Raw genomic sequence first — 22,204 nt, forward strand, 5'->3', positions numbered from 1 at the left:
CGCACAGTACGCAGAGAAACAAAACTTAACCGACTCATAACCGCTACTCGTGGATCCCTACTTAACCAAGAGTCAGCAGTCACTCGGCCGGCAGAGAAACGAAACTTAACCGACTTTTACACTACCAATCAAGAGAGACAAGAGCCAATTAATATGCTCACTCGCCACCAAGTGGTCTGGGGTGTGAATTGAATTGCGAATTCCCTGCAGGCCCACCACCCGCAGGAGGAGCATAAAGGGTCCGGTGCAGTGTGGATCGGGCAGCAGACCAAGGCGGGGGCCAAGGCGGTCTGATCCTCGGTTATGGAAGCTGGCTTTTGGGACATGGAATGTCACCTCTCTGGCGGGGAAGGAGCCGGAGCTTGTGGAAGAGGTTGAGTGCTACCGACTAGATATAGTCGGCCTCACCTCGACACATAGCATCGGGTCTGGAGACCTTGAGAGGGGTTGGACCCTCTTCTTTGCTGGAGTTGCTCTGGGTGAGAGGCGGAAGGCCGGGGTGGGCTTTTTGCTTGCCCCTCTGCCTGTACGTTGGTGTTCTCTCCCGGGTGGACAAAAGGGTTGCTTCCCTGCGTCTTCGGGTCGGGGAACGGGTCCTGACTGTTGTCTGCGCATATGTGCCGAACAGCAGTTCAGAGTACCCGCCCTTTTTGGAGGCCCCTAGGACAGACGCTGGATGGCGCCCCGACTGGGGACTCCATTGTCCTGCTGGGAGACTTCAACGCTCATGTGGGCAATGACATCGTGACCTGGGGGTGATTGGGAGGAACGGCCTGCCTGATCTGAACCCGAGCGGTGTTCAGTTATTGGACTTCTATGCGAGTCCCAGTTTGTCCATAACTAACACCATGTTCGAACATAAGGTTGTTCATCGGTGCTCTTGCATGTTCTGCTCCGCCATTGTGGAGGAGCCTGTTGCAAGTTGCGGCCACAAATTCGCTGGTGCTGGTCGCGGTAGTAATCCTAGAACCCACTGGTGGACACCAGAGGTGAGGGGAGCCGTCAGGCTGAAGAAGGAGGTTTACAGGGCATGGCTGGTCTGTGGGTCTCCTGAAGCAGCTGACCGGTACCAGATGGCTTGGCGGGTCGCGGAGAGGGCAGTCGCTGAGGCAAAAACTCGGGCGTGGGAGGAGTTCGGTGAGGCTATGGAAGAAGACTATCAATCGGCTCCGAAGAGGTTCTGGCAAACTGTCCAACGCCTCGGGGGGGTAGGCGGCAACTCGATCACACTGTTTTCAGTGGGGGTGGGGAGCTGCTGACGTCAACTGGGTATATCGTCAGGCGGTGGAAGGAATACTTTGAGGAGCTCCTCAATCCCACCAACACGTATTCCGTCGAGGAAACAGAGCCGGAGGGCCTGGGCTTGGATCATCCAATCTCTGGGGAAGAAGTCACCGAGGTAGTGAAACAACTCCGCGGCAGCCCTGGGTATTTTAAGGCTCTGTATGTTGTAGGGCTGTTCTGGCTGACTCGCCTCTGCAACATTACGTGGACATTGGGGGCAGTACCTCTGGAGTGGCAGACCGGGGTGGTGGTCCCCTTCTTTAAAAAAGGGGAGCAGAGGGTGTGTTCCAACTATAGGGGCTTCCCCGGCAAGGTCTATGCCAGGGTGCTGGAAAAGATGGTCCGGTCGATTGTTGAACCTCAGATCGAGGAGGAACAATGTGGTTTTCGTCCCGGACGTGGAACCATGGACCAGCTCTTTCCCCTTACTAGGGTACTGGAGGGGAAATGGGAATTTGCTCAACCAGTCCACATGTATTTTGTGGATCTGGAGAAGGCTTATGTCCGTGTCCCCAGAGACATCCCATGGGGGATGCTCCAGGAGTATGGGGTGGATGGCCTCTTACTTAGGGCCATTCAGTCCCTGTACCAAAGGAGTGCGAGTTTGGTCTGTGTAGCCGGTAGTAAGTCTGACCTGTTCCCAGTGATGATTGGACTCCGCCAGGGCTGCCCTTTGTCACCGGGTCTGATTACATTCTGAGTAGTTAATGTTACATTAATGTTTCTGGTTCCTATCGGTTTCCTGAATATATACGTTCGTGTGTGAATGTGTAAATGAGAGGCATTAACTTACAGCACTTTGTAGAAGACGCTTGATAAAGTTCACTCCATTGACTCGTATTGGTTCGCGGGACAGAGCTGCCTCCTCCAATATGGCGACGATGTTGACGTATCGCAACAATCAGTGTTCCAGGAAATCCTGCACTGACAAAAGTTCCACGATGTTTTGGAATGCAAACTGTGATTACAGACAAGTGCCATTTAAAAACGTCACTCACCACCAAGTGGTCAGGGGTGTGAATTGCAGTCTGTCAAAATGACAGATGGCCTTCAGATTTTTCCGTCACAGTTTTAAAAAAACTGTCAATGACGGAAAATATTTGGTTAAAGCGACCCATGATAGGAGACTCCTTAATGTCTGGCCTGACCACCAGGCTCACCTTAGAGAGATCAATAATTGTGTCAGGCACCTTGGCCCTAGGTGGCCCAGCTGGGCATGACTGCATAGAGGAGGGTCAGTGAACGACACAAAGCAGTATAGGCTCTCTCGAATTCCCTAAAAAGATGAAAGGTGAAAAGATGGCAAAATCTCGAAGTAAACATCGAAGATGCTTTGCCATGAGCTGCAACTGCAGGAACTAATCTATGGTAATGCAGATCTTTTCCGAGATGGTAATTCTTGGAGCATCCACATTGTTGGAAACCCTTCCCAGGGTTCCTACAGCTTAATGCAAGTTAAATTTAAGACTTTTTAAGACTTTTTTAATGCCACTTGAAATTAAATTTAAGACCGACACAATCAACACAAATGGAAAGTTTTATTTGAACTTAAAACATGACCTTTTGGTCCAGTGAAAAAAGTTTCATTTTGAAAAACATAACACTTTCCAGCTATGGCATGGAGCTGCAGGCTTTCTTCACTTCCTCCTCCACCTGTTGCAGTTCTGCCCTTTTTTCTTTGTATCACTTCCTTGACGTGTTTGATTTGGTGATGAACTGCACCATCAGGGTGCCAGTCTTTCCCTCAGCATCATCCAGCAGAACCTTTGCCACCTCAGACAGAGTTTTTTTCTTCTTCCTAAGTTCCTGTTCTTGCTGCAGTAGCTCCAGGAACTTCCAATTAACGTTTGGTCCGTCCATGGAGAGGGACAACTGCTTACGCCTATCCAGGTCCTTGGCACCTTGCTGAGAATAAACAATGATGAAGCATGCTGGATTAATCTAGTAAAGATTTAGCAAACTGTCATACAGCATATTATCTCTGTAATGGATGGAAGGCTGACACAGAAATTGAATCAATAATAATATAAACTGACACGTTAACAAGTCAAAGCTGAAGACCGTACAATATAAAGTCACCAGCCATTTCATTCAGAACACTTGTACAATATAATGTGATCCAATACAACAGCTCTGCCATAACTTTTACCTTTACAAATATAATAATATTCAGTTTTGACTTACACTGTCAGAAAGATATTCACTTAATTACTGATGTTATAATTTGCATTATATTGAAAGGTTTGGTGGCCCCATTTACATAAATGAGGTGGGCAGAATGATGTTTCTAATTTTCTGCTTCCTTAAAGGTGCAGTAGGCAACTTTTATAAAACTAACTTTCTGTCATATTTGCTGAAACTGACCCTATGTTCAAGTATAATTGCATAAAGCAGGTCATTTAAAAAAAAAATCGGCTCCTCTGGCCCCTCCTAGAGCCTGTAACGCGATTTGCAAGACATCCACCGCTCCACATCCAGATGCACCAATCACATCCAGGGGTGTATCTAACAGAGTGTCAATCACTGCTCATGGACACGCATTTCATAGCGCCCTCCCCTCCCTCCACCACCTCGCACCACTTGTCCGTGGGCGTGTAGAAGGAGCCAGTACGTAATCCTCGTCTGAGGCCTGTGCCTCAGCTTCACTCTCAAACGTCTAACCACATCAACAGGTAGCGGTCATATATCTACCACATAGCAAATTGATAAATCTAAACTGTGGAATAAAACACCACAATGAATGCTTCTAACTGTTACTGATAGCAAACATCACCAATGTAGGCTACTTTCAGAAACATCCTAACCTTGGTTTTGTCCTAAAGTTGACTATTGCTAAATATTTTGACCTAAAATTATTTAGCAATAACGAAGGGTATTATAAAAACTATTTTGTTGCTGTTACGTCGGTGTGTTCCATGCTAGTTTGTTTACTCGCTCTCTCTCGGTTCTCTGCTCGTGCACAGTATTCCAGGGCCAATATGCACGCGCTCTATCGTGCACAGCTCTCCATTGTGGGGGGAGGGGCTTGCGAGACCTTTTTGGGCTTTAGCGGAAAGTGGGGAGGGACTGAGAAGTTGTCGATGTTCAAATTTTTTGGCTAAGTCCTGGATCTTCGCAATCCTGCCTACTGCACCTTTAATGATCTATGCAGACGACTCACAGCTGTACCTCCCTCTGAAATCCAGGGACTCCATACAATCTCTCCTGGTCTGTCTGGAAGATATCAAAATTTGGATGGCTAACAACTTCCTCCAGCTAAATAGTGACAAGACGGAAGTTATAATTTTTGGCCCCCCCAAAGCAAGATGCACTGTAGTGCAAAACTTAGATCACCTCACCCCATCTGTTAAACCCTATGCCAGAAACCTGGGTGTCATCATCGGACGACAGGCTGGACTGGACTACAAACATGGACACCCTCCACAGGAAAGGACAGAGCCGTCTGTACTTCCTGAGAAGGCTGGGGTCCTTCAATGTCTGCAAAAAACTGCTGCAGATGTTTTACCAGTCTGTGGTGGCCAGCGTCCTCTTCTATGCTGTGGTTTGCTGGGGAGGAAGCAGCAAGAAGAGGGACGCTGCTTGACTGGACAGACTGGTGAGGAGGGCTGGCTCAGTGGTGGGCACAGAGCTGGACTCTCTGGTGACAGTGGCAGAGAGAAGGACCCTGGACAAACTGCTGTCCATACTGGACAACGCCCACCACCCTCTGCACAACACCTTCATCAGGCAGAGGAGTGTGTTCAGTGGCAGGCTGCTGTCTCAATCCTGCTCCACCAACAGACAAAAAAAAAACAAAAAAAACTCTTTCGTCCCCGTGGCCATCAGGCTGTACAACAGCTCTCAGTGATGGCAGGAGACACAATAGACAATGGACATACCTTTTTGCACCTACTTACTGGACACTCTGTCATTACCATGTCTGTCTACCTCTGCTACATCTGGTGACTGTGATTTTCATTCATTTTTTCCCATTTGTAGCTAAAAAAACAAACAAAACAAAACCTTGTACTTCTACTGGTCACTTTATATTTCTAACAGGTCACTTTATATTTGTTGGGCCTGGGTACTAAGGCACTCAGTATTGGGGTTTGGCTATCATGAATAATTAATAATTATCAAAAATAATTATTTATTATTAAATAATTGGATCTGAATTACTAGATCACCTCGGGGCACCACCCTTCTAGGAAGGGAAAAGATAGCCAATTAATCAAAACAGTCTCATAAATTATACTAAATTGTCAATTTGGATTTCGGAATAATAATTAACTTAATAACTATAACCAAAATTACCACGTTAACAACTAGTTAAAGTTGAAGGAATTTGGAGTTCTTGGCAGTGTAGAGGTTGGCAATATTCACTCTTGTGCAATATTAAACAGACAGGTATGTTTAAGAGACATTTATTAACAAGAATGAAAGTAAACATACAATCTAACTACAGTGTACTCAATACAGGTGTGTGTGTGTGTGTGTGTGCATGTGTGTGTGTGTGTGTGCGCGCGTGCCAAAATGGCCGCTGGTTGTGGGTGTGCCAAGATGGCCGCCGGTTGTGGGCGTGCCAAGATGGCCGCCGGTTGTGGGCGTATCAAGATGGCCGCTGGGGCCTTGAGGTCTTGAACACAAAGGAAACAATGGCTGCTGAGTGGGGACACTCAGACCATGTGCTGGCCAGTAGATATGTGGAATGTGATAAGGGTTTTATGAGGTGCCAGGTTAGAGAAAGGGTGGTTAGTTTAGCATGCAAGAGACCCTGAGTCTATGTGTTGCATAATCTCAACTAACATCAAATCACTATACTAAACAACTCAATAAAAACAAATATCACATCAAATCAAAGTTTAAGTTCTATGCTTTGTTTAGCTTAACTAGGCCCAGGTCATACTACCAGATTTGGTGGAAAAGTCAATTTCTGGTGTGTTGCTCCTTTAGCTGGCAGTTCCTGATGGAAGGCCAACTGGGAAAAGTTGTAGTCCTTGCTGTGTGTTCCTGATGGCAGACGTTGGAGGGAAACCAGCCGCTCCTTGAGTCCTTTGAAGTGGCTTGTTAGCAGCTCGGTGCTAACTAGCCGTGTGGCTCCTGTTGTTTGGGAGTTTAGCCTGCAAACTAGAGCTGTCCCAAACGATTATTTTTCAAACGATTAATCTAGCGATTATTTTTTCGATTAGTCGACTAATCTAACGACTAATTATAAGATTAGTCTTGAGTTGTTGAAGTTGTGCGTGGCTGTGGATGTGTGCCGCTGAACTGTGGGCATGTTGCAAATATAAAGTAAAAATAAATAAAGATGAACGTTTGTCGTTGTTTGTTTTGGAGTTGCAACAGACGCGATCTACCCGCACTACCTTCGCGATCTAACGGTCGATCGCGATCGACGTAATGAGCACCCCGTCACAGATCATCTCGTCGTTTCTCTTCTCAAAAAATTCTCAAATTCTCTTCAAATGCCGTCCTGCTGTCCTCAGATGTATGATAGCGCCAGGTGCAGCCAGGAAAGCTCAGACAATGCAGCGCGACCTATGCCTGTGTATGTGTGTGTGTGTGTGTGTGTGTGTGTGTGTGTGAGTGCGAGTGCACTCACTCGCGGGCTGGAGAGACCGAGTAGACCTACACCGGGATGGGCTGACTGACTGTGATTAGAGATGGTGAAATACTGTTTATTATTATTATTATTATTATTATTATTATTATTATTATTTATTAAATTTTTGTAATGATTTTTTTTTATGGTCAAATGAGACTGTGGCGGGCCCAAACGATCGTTTGAAAAATAATCGTTTGGGACAGCTCTAACTTGCTCCTCGCTTACACTAAAGCTTGCCGCCGCCATTATGTTCTTCTACTTCTTTTGTTTTAAACTAAGGCGTCTACAGCGATTGGCGACCAGCGTTCTGGTGCATATTTACAGCCACCACTGGACTGGAGTGAGAGTTCATCTACAAGGTTGTTGTTTGGAACGGGGACTTCAACCAATAAAAAAAAGGGTGGGGGTGGGGGGGGGGGCGACGCGTCGACGCAAATTATTCATGTCGACGAATTTATGACGTCGATTACGTCGACTACGTCGACTAATCGTCCCAGCTCTACTGCAAACCTTGGCTAAAAGAGCTGGTGTAGATTCCTCAGCAGGATCTCGCTTCGCTGCTGTAAGGAGAACAGGCCTGGCACCCAGCTGCAGCCGAGCAGCTGGGGGTCTCCACGTGGAGGTGTGGAGTTGTAGAGGGTAAGAGGATAAGAGAATAAGAGAGAGAACAAAGGCCAAACGGTGCATTTTATATGACCTGATGACCTCAGAGGTCACATGCCACTGTCAGCCAGTGAACTGCTTGGTCAGTTTTCACACCTGGAGGATTGTGGGAGCCAGTTCTGGTGCTTCCCTTTGTTTCCAAGACGTGGTTAACTTTGTTATGCATGGTGAGCTTCCATAGCTCACCACCAGGTTCAGATCCCAACATATTTATATTTCTAACAGGTCACTTTATATTTTTAACATAGTTTATAGTTGTATAAACATTTTATTTCTAGTCACTTTCTATTTTTTATATAGCTTTTGTATTTTATGTTCAATGTATGTTACTGCTACTGGATGCTTGAATTTCCCTCGGGATTAATAAAGTATCTATCTATCTATCTATCTATCCTCGACTCCGACCACTGCTTTGACAAACAGATTAGCTCTGTTGTCAAAAATAGTTTTTATCAGCTCAGAACAATCTCCCGCCTCAAATCTTTCCTATCTCACAATGACCTTGAGAAAGTGATCCATGCCTTTATTACATCACGGCTGGATTATTGCAACTCCCTCTACCTTGGTCTCCCCCAATCCTCAATTAGACGTTTGCAGCTGGTCCAAAATGCAGCTGCGCGTCTTCTAACTGGCACCAGGAGGCGTGAACACATCACCCCCATTTTGGCTTCCTTGCACTGGCTCCCAGTTGTTTTTAGGATTCAGTTCAAAGTTCTATTATTTGTTTTTGAGGCACTAAATGGGCAGGCCCCAACCTACATCACCGACCTTGTACAGCCCTACTCAGTGCAAAGGTCCCTGAGATCCTCAGGTAAAGGGCTTCTCCATGCGCCGCGTTCTCGGCTCAAACAAAGGGGTGATAGAGCTTTTGAAGTTGCTGCTCCACGTCTGTGGAACCAGCTCCCTCTGGATATTAGATCTGCCCCCTCCATTTCTGCCTTCAAATCCAGGCCAAAAACTCACTTTTACTCCCTGACCTTCCTTGTTCCCTAATCCTGTACTCCTGCTTATCCTATGTGGTTCCTTTTAATTATGTTTTTATGACTAATGGTCCAATGTGTTTTTCTGTATTATTTGTTTTAATCCTTGTTATCCACTGTACAGCACTTTGGTCAGTCCATGCTGTATTTAAATGTGCTTTATAAATTAAATTTACTTACTTACTTACTTACTATGTGTGCTGCTTATTTACTTACTTTGAAATGGTGTAGTAAATCCTGGGCTGTTCAATGTCCCATGAACTGTGATCCCGCATATCTGGACTGGACGTGATCTTCGCACCAATAGTGGACATGCAGATCCAGTTGTTTTGGTTTCGTGGTCTGGTTGAGGCGCTCATCAAACATTCAAACAAACGCGTCCTTGTTAGCATCCGCAGCAAGCTGCTCTGAAATGTATGGAGCTATTCTGAACTTGCTGATGTAGGCCGTCTTGTCGGAACCGCATGCAAACGAGTGGGCGAGAGTCTGGGAACAATAATAAGTCTCAAATTCCCTCATTTGATTTGTATGATTAGTATTTTGTCACGGTGTTCAGACACCACAGTACCTCTGCTTTCACCATAGGCGTGCACCCGAACATTGTCTGGAGATTTGGTGCTGCTGTCCCGGTTGTTGATATCGGAGATGGGGGTGGAGGCACGGTAGAGACGAGAGTAGAACAGAACTGGGAAATAGCTGGCGTTTGTTGACAGCTTGATTTTGAGGCTTTGTGTTTCGCGCTGTGCATGTGGGACTCCACTGCCTTGATTCCCATCGTACCGCGTTTGAAGCATTTCTTGCACAAAATACACTGTGCCTCGTATAAATTGCCTGGTACCGGTTTCAGCCATCCAATTACCATTAAATTTACACTTTCCCATGCATCTGCTCTGAGAGTCATGGCCACACTGTTACTGTTGTCTTGGTTCCGCTCTAGTGATTGCGTGACATTACAGCTATTCGGCAAATTATTTAAAAAAAAAATGTTACCTATTATTTTTAGATTTGAGACTAATTACAAATCATAAAATCCTACTTACCACGTGTTAACATTTTTAAGTCTTTTGAAAGATTGATTTAAGACATTTTAATGCCAATTAAGGCCTTATTTTTAGATTAATGAATTCAATGCTTTTTAAGACTTTTTAAGGATCCGTGGGAACCCTGCCTTCTGCATCATCAGCAGGGATCTCAGGTTCACAGGTGTTTCGCCCCTTAGCCTGTACACCTTGCCTGAGTGGGGCGGCAAAGACTGACTATGCTTCACCTGCAGAAGGGTTCCAACTGTGGGCTCTCTTCAGCCATCTTGAGCTGGACTCGGCCGCTGCGGCTATGTCCCTGGTGGTTTTCTTCAGCTGTTGGGGCTTCAGCCCAACCCTCTGGAGGAAGTAGCGCACTGATTTTGCTTTGAACCGACGGCAGCCAACTTCAATGGGGAAGATGGTTGCGTGCCACCCTTTTAAGACCGCTTTGTCGATCGGGTCTTGTTATTTGGCTTTTTTCAGTAGGTGGGATGTGTCTAGCCTCTCTTCCCAGGGCACAGTGAACTCAGCAACTATTATTGTTTTTATGCTCCTGGATAGCAGGATCATGTCTGGTCGGAGCAGGGTCACTGCAACGTCCTGTGGAAAGATAGACTTTCTCTTCAGGTCCACACTCAGCTCCCAGTCGGGGGCGCGTAGCAAAGTGCAAGATGGGCTCTTGGCCGCCGTGCTGGTTTTGCAAGCTTTATCCCCTTCCCGCACAAAGGTTATGGCTTCGGGCGGTTGGGCCTGTTTGTTGTTGGGAGGGACACACAGCAGTTAACATGCTATACAGTAATAGCACAGAATTGGATGGGTCTTCCTCTCTGCCACAGATCTTCAGGTTGCTTGGGGTTGGCAACAGGTCGGTCACAGAGCGCAGGAGAAAGCTCAGCTTCCCTTGGTCGGTTTGCCACAGTTCCTTCCAAGACAGTGGTCGCTCCTGTGCCTGGTCCGACTGTGTCCATTGACCCTGAGAGGCGAGTGCAATCGCTTTCACCTGGCAGTCCTCCTCTGCTACCTCACAGACTCTTTGTACCACGAGGCCTCTTGTGGTTCTGGCATCAGCTCTGCCCCACCTTTTCTTGCTGTAGTGTCCAAGGCCCAGGCATCCCTGGCATACCATGCCCACGATTTCCTGGTGTTTCCAGTGGGATTCTGCCTCCATCACAGCTTGCTGGGGCTTCCACTTTCTGCCGCATTTGATGGCCTTGCTTGTGTGTCTTACTTTCCCATCTTCGGACAAAAGGAGTGTACCAACTGCCCTTGCCTTGGTGGCTTTAAACTCCTCAACCACTGATGAGACTGGCAAGGGAAGCTTGGAGGTCTTGCTATACAGGTTGATTGCGCTAAAGGATGGGGGGACTCCCAGCCATTTACGCAAGAACTTACTGCACACTCTTTCCATTCCTTCCACCTGGGACATGGGAAAGTCGTAAAGTAGGAAGGGTCATTGCAGCCGAGGTATGATGCCATACTGAAAGCACCAGACTTTAAACCTCCCGAGTAGTTGGCTGTGCTCGATTGCCTTGAGCCAGGTGTTCAGCTGAGCTTTGTTGTTGGTGAGATTGCCTTTGTCCTTTAGGGAGCTGTCATAATGCTTTCCAAGGCATCGGATCCCTTGATCTTGGATTGTTGGGATTTCAGAGCCCTGAAAATGTTTCCTGTTAGCATCCCCTTCAAGATACTGAGGCTCATTGACTTTTCCGGTTTGAACTGCAGACGTGACTATGGCGCCATCTTTTCCAGTGCGCTCAAGATCCACTGTGTCCCCTGGACTGATAGAGTCATCACCGTCACGTCGTCGATGAAAGCTCGACAGGCATGGTGTCTCGTGCCGTCGTCTGCTTTCGGGCCTCTGCACTGCGTTCCTCCTGCCTTCAGCAACAGATTCATAGCCGCTATGAACAGAGCCACAGAAATCATACATCCTGCCATAATGCCCTTCTCGAGCCTTTGCCATTTGGTGGTGGCGCCTCCCACAGTGAACCTCATCCGCAGCACATCCATATGCGACATCACAAGCTCGACTACCTCTGCTGGAAGTCGGTAGTGATCCAATGCCTCCTTTTTGGACACTGGGATCAATGAACTCTTTGGTGAGCAGGTATGCTGTTAGCCTTTTGCCGATGATAGACCAGAATATTTTTCCCTCTACGCCCAGCAGGGAAATTACCCGGAACTGGTCGAGTCTCGTAGAATTTATCTCTTTTGGCACAAAGCAGCCCTCAGCGAGTGTCCAGAGTCCGGGTTCCAGCTTCTTCTTCCACAGTGTTCGTAGGAGCTTTGAGAGCCTCTTCAGCAGCTGTGGGCAGCATTTGTAGATTTTATAGGTGGTGCCTGATGGTCCTGGGGCAGATCCTGCCTGTGCTTTAGTCACCACTGCCCTCACCTCATCCCCAGTAAAGTCTGCCATGTTGAAAGGGGTGTGTGGCGTGAGCATTGGCAGTTGGAAGGGACATTCACCCAGAGGAATACCCCTGGATGGGTCTCCGTGTGCAGCTGCCACACTGGCTTCTATTTCCTCCTTTGCACATGTCAGGGTCCCGCCCTTGGGCTTTCCTAGGAGGTCTGCCGTGAATTGGAAAGGGTTGTTGAAAAAGGCCTTCCTACTCCGGCGCTTCTCCCTCTGCTTCTCCTGGGTGGCCTCAGCTCTCCGAAGCTGAATTGGCTTTTTCCACGTCTCTGAGCTGATTTCATCCAAGGCCGCTCTCAATAGATCAGAGAGCACAAAAATACAACTTACGAGTAAACAATGCTGCGTTGTCTAATACGTAAATTAACGACACAGCATGTACGCTTACGATGTTCCTCACTAATTAAAGCCCCCTCCACAACAGCAGCTACATGGGAACTACGCAACTGTCTGCTAACCGAGCCATTATAGACCAACATCACAAATCCATTCAACAGCTGGAAACTGACACACATGAAAGACTTGAACAACTTGAATCCTCTTGTGCTGCTTTAACCAAGACTAACACGGAGTTGAAAGTGAAAGTGGAGGACCTGGAGAACGATCCAGACGGAACAATATTTGCATAATCGGACTACCTGACAAAATCGCGGGACAACATCCCATTGTCTTCATTGATGGACTGCTGAGAGAGACGTTTGGAGCAGGAGCTTTTCCTACCTCATCCATTGCAGACAGGGCTCATCAAGTCGCTGTGGTTAGGAAGAATTCAAATAACACCAGACCACGTTCCCTCATCTTGCAAATTCACCACTTCCAGGTCAAGGAGCGAATCCTGAAGTTAGCCAGAGAGGCCAGCTCCATTTCTTTTCACGGATCTGAGATTCACTTCTTCCCAGATTTCAGTGCTGATATCTCCAGAAAGAGAGCTGTGTTTGTTCCAGTGAAGTCACAGCTTCTTTTGGACAACTCCCTCCCACTTTACGACAAGCAGCAATCACACTTATTCCTAAAAATGGCAAAGACCTGCTACAATGCACCTCATACCATCCTATCTTGTTGTTAAATGTAGACTATAAAATTCTCTCCAAGATATAATCTGCCAGACTAGAAACATTACTGCCACAAATAATATCTAATGATCAGACAGGCTTTATTTTAAATAGACATTCTAGCTCCAACTTAAGAAGACTTCTTAATGTTGTGTATTCCTCTTCAATGTCTTTCCCTGAAATGGTGATCTCACTGGATGCCGAAAAAGCATTTGATCGAGTTGAGTGGAATTACTTGTTCTCAGCGCTAAAACGTTTTGGATTTGAAGAAGGCTTTATATCTTGGATAAAACTTTTATATGCTCATCCCCTGGCCGCCGTAATTACTAATGGTCATCAGTCAAAATATTTTTCATTGGGTAAGGGAACACGCCAGGGCTGTCCACTCTCTCCCCTCCTTTTTGCTATCGCAGTTGAGCCATTGGCCATTGCCTATTGCCCTTCGGCAATCTAATGATTTCTCAGGGATAGTGCGAGGCGGGTTAACTCATAAGTTATCTCTCTATGCTGATGACTTATTAACATACACATCTAACCCTGTCAATTCAGGTCCTTCAATTGTCCACACCCTTCGTCAGTTTGGTAAAATATCTGGGTACAAAATGAATCTTTATAAGAGTGAAATGTTTCCTCTTATTCAAGCTGCTTGTCAAATTTCCCCATCTCACTTTCCATTTAAAGTGGTCAAGAAAGGATTTACATACCTTGGAGTGGAAATCACTTCCACATTTTCTCTGCTTTTTACCAAGAACTTTGGGGTACTTTTTGAGAAATGCAAGAGTGATATGATGAGATGGTAAGGCTTACCACTGGTCAAATCAGCCTTATTAAAATGACTGTGTTACTGAAATTTCTTTATCTTTTTCAAAACATTCCCATCCTAATTAGAAAAAAGTTTTTTGAAACTCTGGACCAATGCATTGGTGCCTTCATTTGGAATGGTAAACCACATAGGATCAAAAGGCAATCACTTGAAAGACCTAAGGAGTTGGCTGGTCTGGTCTTGCCCAACTTTATCTATTATTATTGGGCCTACTATAACATTCAGAAGATGTTGTTTTGAACAGAGGAATATCAACCTAACAACAATGTCAATTTATTCCCCAGTTGTTAATAACCACCACTTTCGGTGGAGTCACGTGGGACCGCAGGGAAGATGGCAGCACAGTAGGAGAGCTCCTCATGACCATCAGCTAATTATGTAAATTTGGAGACATACACTTCGTTATTAGTCTGAAAATTGAGGTCCTGTGTTAAAGATAAGAACTAACACCAGTTTTCGACCAGAAATTTGTAGTTTCCCGGTGAAATGTCAAGCAACAGCAAAGCTAACTTTTTCAAAGGGGCAGCGACGAGAAGTAAGCTAGCCTCAAAGACCAGCCCGACACCTGAACTCACCTCGCCGACAACGGCATGGGACAGCGACCCTAAACCCGGAGGAGTGTTTGACGAGAAAACTATGTTTGAGGAAATACGGAAAATGAGTGCCACTCTTCAGGTGGTGGCGACGGATGTTGTCTCAATTAAGGAGACAACGAAAGAGCTTAAAGATGCGGTGGAGAGCATACAAGTGAGGCTGGGAGAGGCAGAACAACGGATATCGGACGTGGAAGACGTAAATACACGAATGGAGGAAAGCATGGAGAAGTGTGACAAGCGACTGGAAACACTGTGGATGCGCGTGGAAGATTTGGAAAACCGCAGCAGGAGAAATAATGTAAGAATGGTGGGACTGAAAGAGGGCAAGGAGGAGACAGGCAAAGTTATTCAGTATGTGGAAAAGATCATGTCTCAGGGGCTCGGATTATCCGGCAGCGAGTTTGAAATTGAACGTGCCCACCGCTCTTTGGCACCCATACCGGGCCCGAATCAACCGCCCAGGACCATACTGATGCGCTTCCTACGTTCATCGGCCCGAGACAAGGTGCTGCAGGTGGCCAAGGAGAGACGTGGGATTGACTGGGAGGACTGTAAACTGTCCTTTTATGAGGATGTGACCAGAGAACTGGCGGAGAAAAGGAAAGCATTTACTACAGTGAAGAGACGTCTGCATGAGCTAAATGTGAGACACAGGCTGGTCTACCCTGCGACGCTCATCTTCACATGGAACGGACAGAAAAAAACTTTTCGAGACAGCAAGGACGCAGAGAAGTTTGTGCAAGATGCTCAATAGAGGACCAGGGAACTTTATGGAAACCAGACGAAGTGTGTGAATCTGTGGGAATAAGGTAACTTTGATGATGGTCTATGGGAGGCAGGAAGAGCTGTGCTGTCACGAGCCGACAGGATGCGCCTCACGGACACGGTTAATTTAGTTCAGGTTAATCGGGGGGCGGGGTGGGAGTTGGATAGAAGCACCGAGTTCTGGGTTGCTTTAACCGGGGTCATGTTTGTGTTTTTCATGTTTTATCTTGGCACTAAGACAGTAGATCTGAGAAGGCCTAACGTTTTGAACAACCTCTTGAATATATGTTTAGTTATTATTGAAACCATGGTGAGAGAATTTAGATCAAAAAGTATTTACAGGTCTAGAAACGATGGCTAACAGGTACATTAATATAATATCATGGAACATAAATGGATGTGGGAACCCCACTAAAAGGAGGAAGGTTCTGACATATTTGAAATCTAAAAATGTAGATATAGCGTTTATTCAGGAGTCTCATATACTGGGGGATGAAGAGGCAGGGAAATTTAAAAGAGGCTGGGTAGGGAAGGTTTTTCATAGCTCATACTCCAGTAAAAAGAATGGGGTGATGATACTCATTAATAAAAATCTAAGTTTTGTCATGCTAAAACAACACAATGATAGGGATGGTAGACTTATTTGTATCGAAGCCTTGATCAATGGAATCAGGACAGTGCTGTGTAATATATATGCTCCAAACAAGGAGGAACCAGATTTCTTTCATGAAGTTAATAGAGTGATAGGAAATATGCAGGGCCAGGTTATACTGGCAGGAGATTTCAACCAGGTAATGGATGGAATGATTGATAAGAGTAAGCCCAGTGGTAAATCTTCGCCCAGGGACAGAGCCGCAATTCATATGCTGGCAGAGGACTTGAGTTTGGTGGACATATGGAGAATGGTGAACCCACGTGAGAGGGAATACACCTTTTATTCCCACTGTCACAGATCTCATTCAAGGATTGATTTTTTTCTGATATCTACCTCATTAATAGACTCGGTAGTGGACTGTGAGATGGGTGCTATTGCCCTCAGTGATCACGCCACGGTAGAGTTACATGTGGACCTGAATAGTGATAATGTGAAAAGAGGACGTTGGAGGCTTAACACTGTGTGGCTACAGGATGTGTCATTTAGCAATACGTTATCGGAGGATCTTAAATCTTTTTTTGAAATTAATATTGGCTCTACAGAAACAATTTCCTCTGTATGGGAGGCATCTAAGGCTTATATAAGAGGGAAAATTATTGCTCACGCCTCAAAAATGAAGAAGGAGAATGCGGAGAAAGAAAACACATTAAATAAAGAGATCCGTAAATTAGAGAAAGAATTGGCAAGTCACTATTCAGATAATCTATACAAAACAATTTGTAATATGAAATATCAGCTACATGATATATATAATAAAAAGGCTGAGTATGCTTTATTTAGGCTAAAAACTAATTTCTATGAAGGGGGTGAAAAGAATGGCAGACTATTAGCGAGACAATTGAGACAACAAGATAATTCCAATAACATTCCAATGATAAAGAAGGATAATGGGGTAGTTACCTCATCAAAAGAAATTAATCAGGTTTTTAAATTCTTTTATAAAAACCTTTATACATCCTCCTGTGCACCTAATCCAGAAGACATAGAGACATTTTTCTCAGGTCTTCATCTGCCTACTGTATCTAATGAGCAAAAAGACATGTTGGATGCCCCATTAACAGAGGAAGAGATTAGGGCTACTATCTCATCCATGAAAACCGGGAAGTCACCTGATTTGGATGGCTTTCCGGTTGAATATTACAAGAAATATATTGATATTTTGGCCCCCATATTGCATAAGGTGTACATGGAGGCATTCGAGAGGGGCTCACTACCTGGTACGTTTAATGATGCTTTAATCTCTCTTATTCCTAAAAAGGACAGAGATACCTCAGATCCGTCTAATTTCAGATCTGTGAGCCTTCTTGGAGTGGATTGTAAGATTTTGACAAAGACCCTGGCGTCACGTTTAGAGAAGATACTGCCGGACATTATACATGGAGATCAAGTAGGTTTTATTAAAAAAAGGTCCTCAGTTGATAACATGCGAAGGCTCATACATCTGGTGCATATGAACTGCTCTAACCCGGTACCAGTGGCAGCTTTTTCACTTGATGCTGAGAAGGCTTTTGACCGGGTGGAGTGGGGGTTCCTCATGTCGGTTCTCTCAAAATTTGGGTTGGGTCCTGGCTTTTGTAACTGGGTGAAGATACTTTACTCTAGCCCAAGAGCAGCTATTCTAACAAATGGGCTGATATCTGATTTTTTTTGTCTTTCCAGAGGAACAAGACAGGGATGTGCTCTCTCCCCATTGCTCTTTACTATTGTTCTTGAACCATTAGCTGTAGCAATCAGAGCTGATGTGAGTATTAAAGGTGTGCAGGCGGGGGGTAGAGAGCACAAGCTATTTATGTATGCCGATGATATCTTAGCAGTGTTAGCGGACCCTGGGGACTCCCTGCCAGTGTTACTTGAATGTATTGAGTCATATTCTAGATTATCAGGTTATAAAATAAACTGGCATAAATCGGAATGTATGCCGATATCGCATACATGTCACTCTGGAGTTATCACTTCATATGGCTTTAAGTTTATACCTTCAGGTATGAAATATCTAGGTATTCGACTAAATCCGAATCTGGATGAAATAATGGTCTCAAATATGGAACCACTCCTCCAGAAAATGAAAATGAACCTGGATAAATGGGGAAAATTGAAGCTCACACTGTGGGGAAAAATTAATGTAATTAAAATGGTGGTTGCACCACAATTCAATTATGTTTCCATGATGTTGCCAGTTAATATAGCACCACAGCTGTTTAAACAGTATGATAAAATTATCAAAGACTTTTTATGGGATAAAAAGAGACCAAGGATTAATATAAAGAAGATGTGGTCACCGAGGGAAATGGGAGGTATGGGCCTACCTAATGTAAGATTATATAATCTATCATTTGAAATGTCTAGACTGGTTAAACATTGGAAGGGGATAGATCAGGAACTAAGTTGGGTCAAAATTGAACGGGAACTAACCAGCCCATTCGAACCTTTGGATGTCCTCTCACATGGTTCAACAACTTTAGGACACAATTATTTTTCAAACCCAGTGTTGTCTTATTCTAAAGCAGTCTGGAGAGAAATTCATAAGATGTATGGTATATCGCACTTAAGACAACCTTACGCCTCTCTATGGCATAACCCAGCCATACGTATTGGGAAGAAATCTGTCTATTGGAATCAATGGCTTGTAAGAGGGATACGGAAAATAAGTGACCTGTGTGTGGAGGGAGTGTTCATGTCGTTTGCTGATATTATACAAAAATATAATCTGGAATACAAAGGTAATTTTTGGAAATATTTACAAATAAGAGACTGTATCACAAAGGGTAAATTTAGTCACAACAAGAATACATTGATGGAAGTTTGGGAATTACCCAGCATAACACACAGAGCAGCCAGGTTTTACAAGACATTTAATGGTTTACGAGAAGATTTGTGTAAAAATCTGAGGATCATTTGGCAGAAAGACCTCAGGTGCGATTGGAGTGAGGAGGACTGGTTAAATATTTTGTCAAATACAGGGAAACACATGAGAGAGGCGAAGGGGAAATTTATTCAATATAAGATAATTCATAGATTTTATTTCACTCCTTCAAAACTTCATAGAATGGGCTTGATAGAAAATAATCTATGTTGGAAGTGTCAGTGTGAAATAGGGACATTTTTACATGTACTGTGGGGATGTAAACTAGTGTACCCGTTTTGGGAGAAAGTAGTGGAACATGTGAGTAAATGGCTCGGTGTGGCGATACCTGTATCACCAAGACTGTGTTTGTTAGGGGATCAAATGGAGATGCCAAATATATGTAAATATGAACGGGGGGTTTTAAAAGTTGGGATGGTTACAGCTGCCCGAATAATTCTTAGAGTATGGAAGAGTACAGTCGCCCCAGATGTTAAAAAATGGATGGAAATGATGTCAGAAGTTGCATCATATGAATGCATGTTAGCTAGAATTAACAACGAAGAGGAACATTTTAGAAGGACCTGGGAACGTATTTTTTTGTAGGTAGGGCATATGGAGAAATTTGTAGACATGGTGCGGAATGTTTATTTTGGTTGTTTCAAAAATGAAAATGTAGATTTGCAGGAGGCCGTTGTATATATGATTGTATGCTGGATATACTGTCTGTTAATGTTGGTGTCAATGTTTGTTCTAGAGTTTGATTGTATGTTTATGTATGTATGAATAAATAAAAACTTTAATGACAAAAAAAAATAAAATAACCACCACTTTCCACCTTCCACTTTGGATTCAGCTTTTAAAATGTGGAGGGCAAAAGGCATATCTGGCATTTCCAATCTTTTTTTGCAAGGTAAATTTGGTAAATTCATTCTCTCAAATTTCTGAGAAGTTTGACCTGCATAAATCTCATTTCTATAGATATCTCCAAGTAAGACATTTTGTGCATAGAAACGTTGTTTCCTTCCCAAATCTGCCCCCGGATAATGTAATTGACAATCTTCTCTCTTTATCTCCACATAGAAGAGGCTTGATCTCAATACTTTATCATCACATTAGCAACATCTCTCCTCAAACACTGCAAGGAATTAGACAACTTTGGGAAGATGACCTTGGAATGGCAATGAGAGAGGATCAGTGGGATGCTGCATTGGACTTGGGACTCTATGTCACCTTGTGCTAGACATAGATTGATTCAACTAAAAATTATTTTAAGAGTGCACTGGACTAGGGCCAAGCTGGCCAAAACTTTTTCTGATGTGGACCCCTCTTGTCCCCGGTGTAAAAGTCAACCCGCTGATCATATCCACATGTTCTGGTCCTGCCCACACCTTAGAGCATTTTGGGAGGACATCTTTCAGGCCTATACAATAATGTGTGGTGTTAATATTTCTCCAAACCCAATATGTGCCATTTTTGGTTTCACTGATGAAACCCGTTTGCTTAAAGGCGAATTCCATATTATCATAGCTATTACTTCTCTTCTCGCTAGACGTCAGATACTGTTCCTATGGAAGGAACAAACACCACCCACATCACCATGTCACCATGTCATTCCTAAAACTTGAGAAAATTAGATACACTTTGAAAGGTTCCATTCAAAGTTTTGAGAGAGTTTTGAATCCCTTCTTGTCATACTATGAGAGCATTCAACACCCATTACAAGTGGACTAGTAGAGTAGAGTAGGCCCACCCAACCCCCCCCCCCCCCCTTTTTTATTCTCGTCTTCTTTTTTTCCTGTCTGTCTGCTGCATTCACAGGATTTTTTTTTTTTTTGGGGGGGGGGGGTTAAACATTGTATTTGCAATGTGTAATTGTAATTTTACTGTCTTCAAAAGTATTGAAGTAAGCATTGTCTTGATATTGCAAGGAAAAATTGGATAGATTCAGTAAAAGAGAATATGGCAATAACACATTCAAAATATTGGAATGAATTTGCTTGGAAGTTACAGCACAGATTTTTTCTTACACCTGATAAATGTAGTAAATTCACACAACTAGGGACTAGGTGTTGGAGAAGCTGTGGAGAGCAAAACGCAAATTATAGTCATATCTTCTTTTTATGTCCAGTTTTAGAAACATTTTGGGAGGAATTTGGTAAAGCAATTAAATATATTTTTGACTTACAGCAGATCCTAACAATAGAGAACTTACTAGGGATGGACTTGGCTAAGAAAATTGAACCTAAACATAAAAAAATATTCAATATACTACGTATATCCGCAATAAAACAGATAACAAGGGGTTGGAAAGAAGCAAAGGCCCCAGATCTTTGTAAGTGGCATAACACAATAGAAAATATTTTAGAGATGGAAAAACTTACTTTTAAAGTTAGGAACCAACTCGGTAAATGGCAAAAGTTATACCCGGATAAAATGATATATAAAATAACAAATTATTTTAATAATATGAGATGATACAAATCAGTCAACAGATAGGTCGTATTTCACACAGGATATGTTTATATGCAGTCATGATATGCAGTCAATAAATATGTAATACTTCACACAGGATGCAGTCATGATATTCTTGTAGACTTAAATACACCGCTCTCATGCACGCACACATACATACTCATATACACATAAATAGCCAATAACAAATACCCCCCCCAATAAATACTTAACAAGTGCAACCACACACGCACACGCACACGCACACACACACACGCACACACACACGCACGCACACACACACGCGCACACACACGCATACACACACATGCACACACACACACGCACACACACACCCATATAACAAATCCCCCCTCCCTTTAACCATTTTTTTTTTTTTTTTGTATTTATTTATCTATTTGTCTCTTTTCTGTTGCCTTATGTTTAAAAAACAAAAAAAAAATGCAATGTAAAAGGGGAAGTAAGTGAAGTTGCTGTATATGTAGACAAAATATTGCAATAAAGTAGTTAAAAAAAAAAAAAAGTAAATCAATAAAAAGTGTTAAAAGTAAACACTATAAAGTTGAAACACTGAGCACCGTAAACTTTTGAGAATGATCACATAATCAATTTCACTCAGTTACACATGTACATGCAAAATACAACTGCAGAGTTGTCACACATAGACATAACTTCTAGCATTATACTGCAAACAAAATTCTATCTTCAGGTTGTAAATGAAATAAATGGCCAGGTTTCCTCGAGTCTATTGAGGAACTGGATATTTAGCAATACTATAATTAGCAATATATCATGAAATGAGCTTGAGTCTCTAATACCTCATACAGAGTATTTTCAGTTCAGGGTGAGCAATAGACCTGATTGTTTCTGTACCTAATGTTAATGTACCTGGACACACTTTTTCAATTAATTTTTATTTTTATATTTTTTTTTATATTGTAGAAGGCATCAAACAAATACGACTTGTGTTTTTTGCTTTATTATGCAAAACAGTGTAAGTGAAGTAAAATATGTTAATATGTGATCAAAGTTGTCACCTTTTATTGT

The 22,204-nt window shown here is 43.7% G+C and overlaps 1 protein-coding gene across 1 annotated transcript in view; it reads left to right on the forward strand.

The window, feature by feature from the left end:
* The window catches only part of LOC311491980 (F-BAR and double SH3 domains protein 1-like), a gene marked incomplete at its 5' end in the record, with an annotated part of 107,086 nt that overhangs the window by 80,638 nt on the left and 4,244 nt on the right, over window positions 1-22,204 (forward strand). The gene's annotated exons all lie outside the window — the stretch shown is intronic.

The sequence above is a fragment of the Chelon labrosus genome (genome assembly GCF_963514085.1).
Source record: "Chelon labrosus genome assembly, chromosome: 8".
NCBI lineage: Eukaryota > Metazoa > Chordata > Actinopteri > Mugiliformes > Mugilidae > Chelon > Chelon labrosus.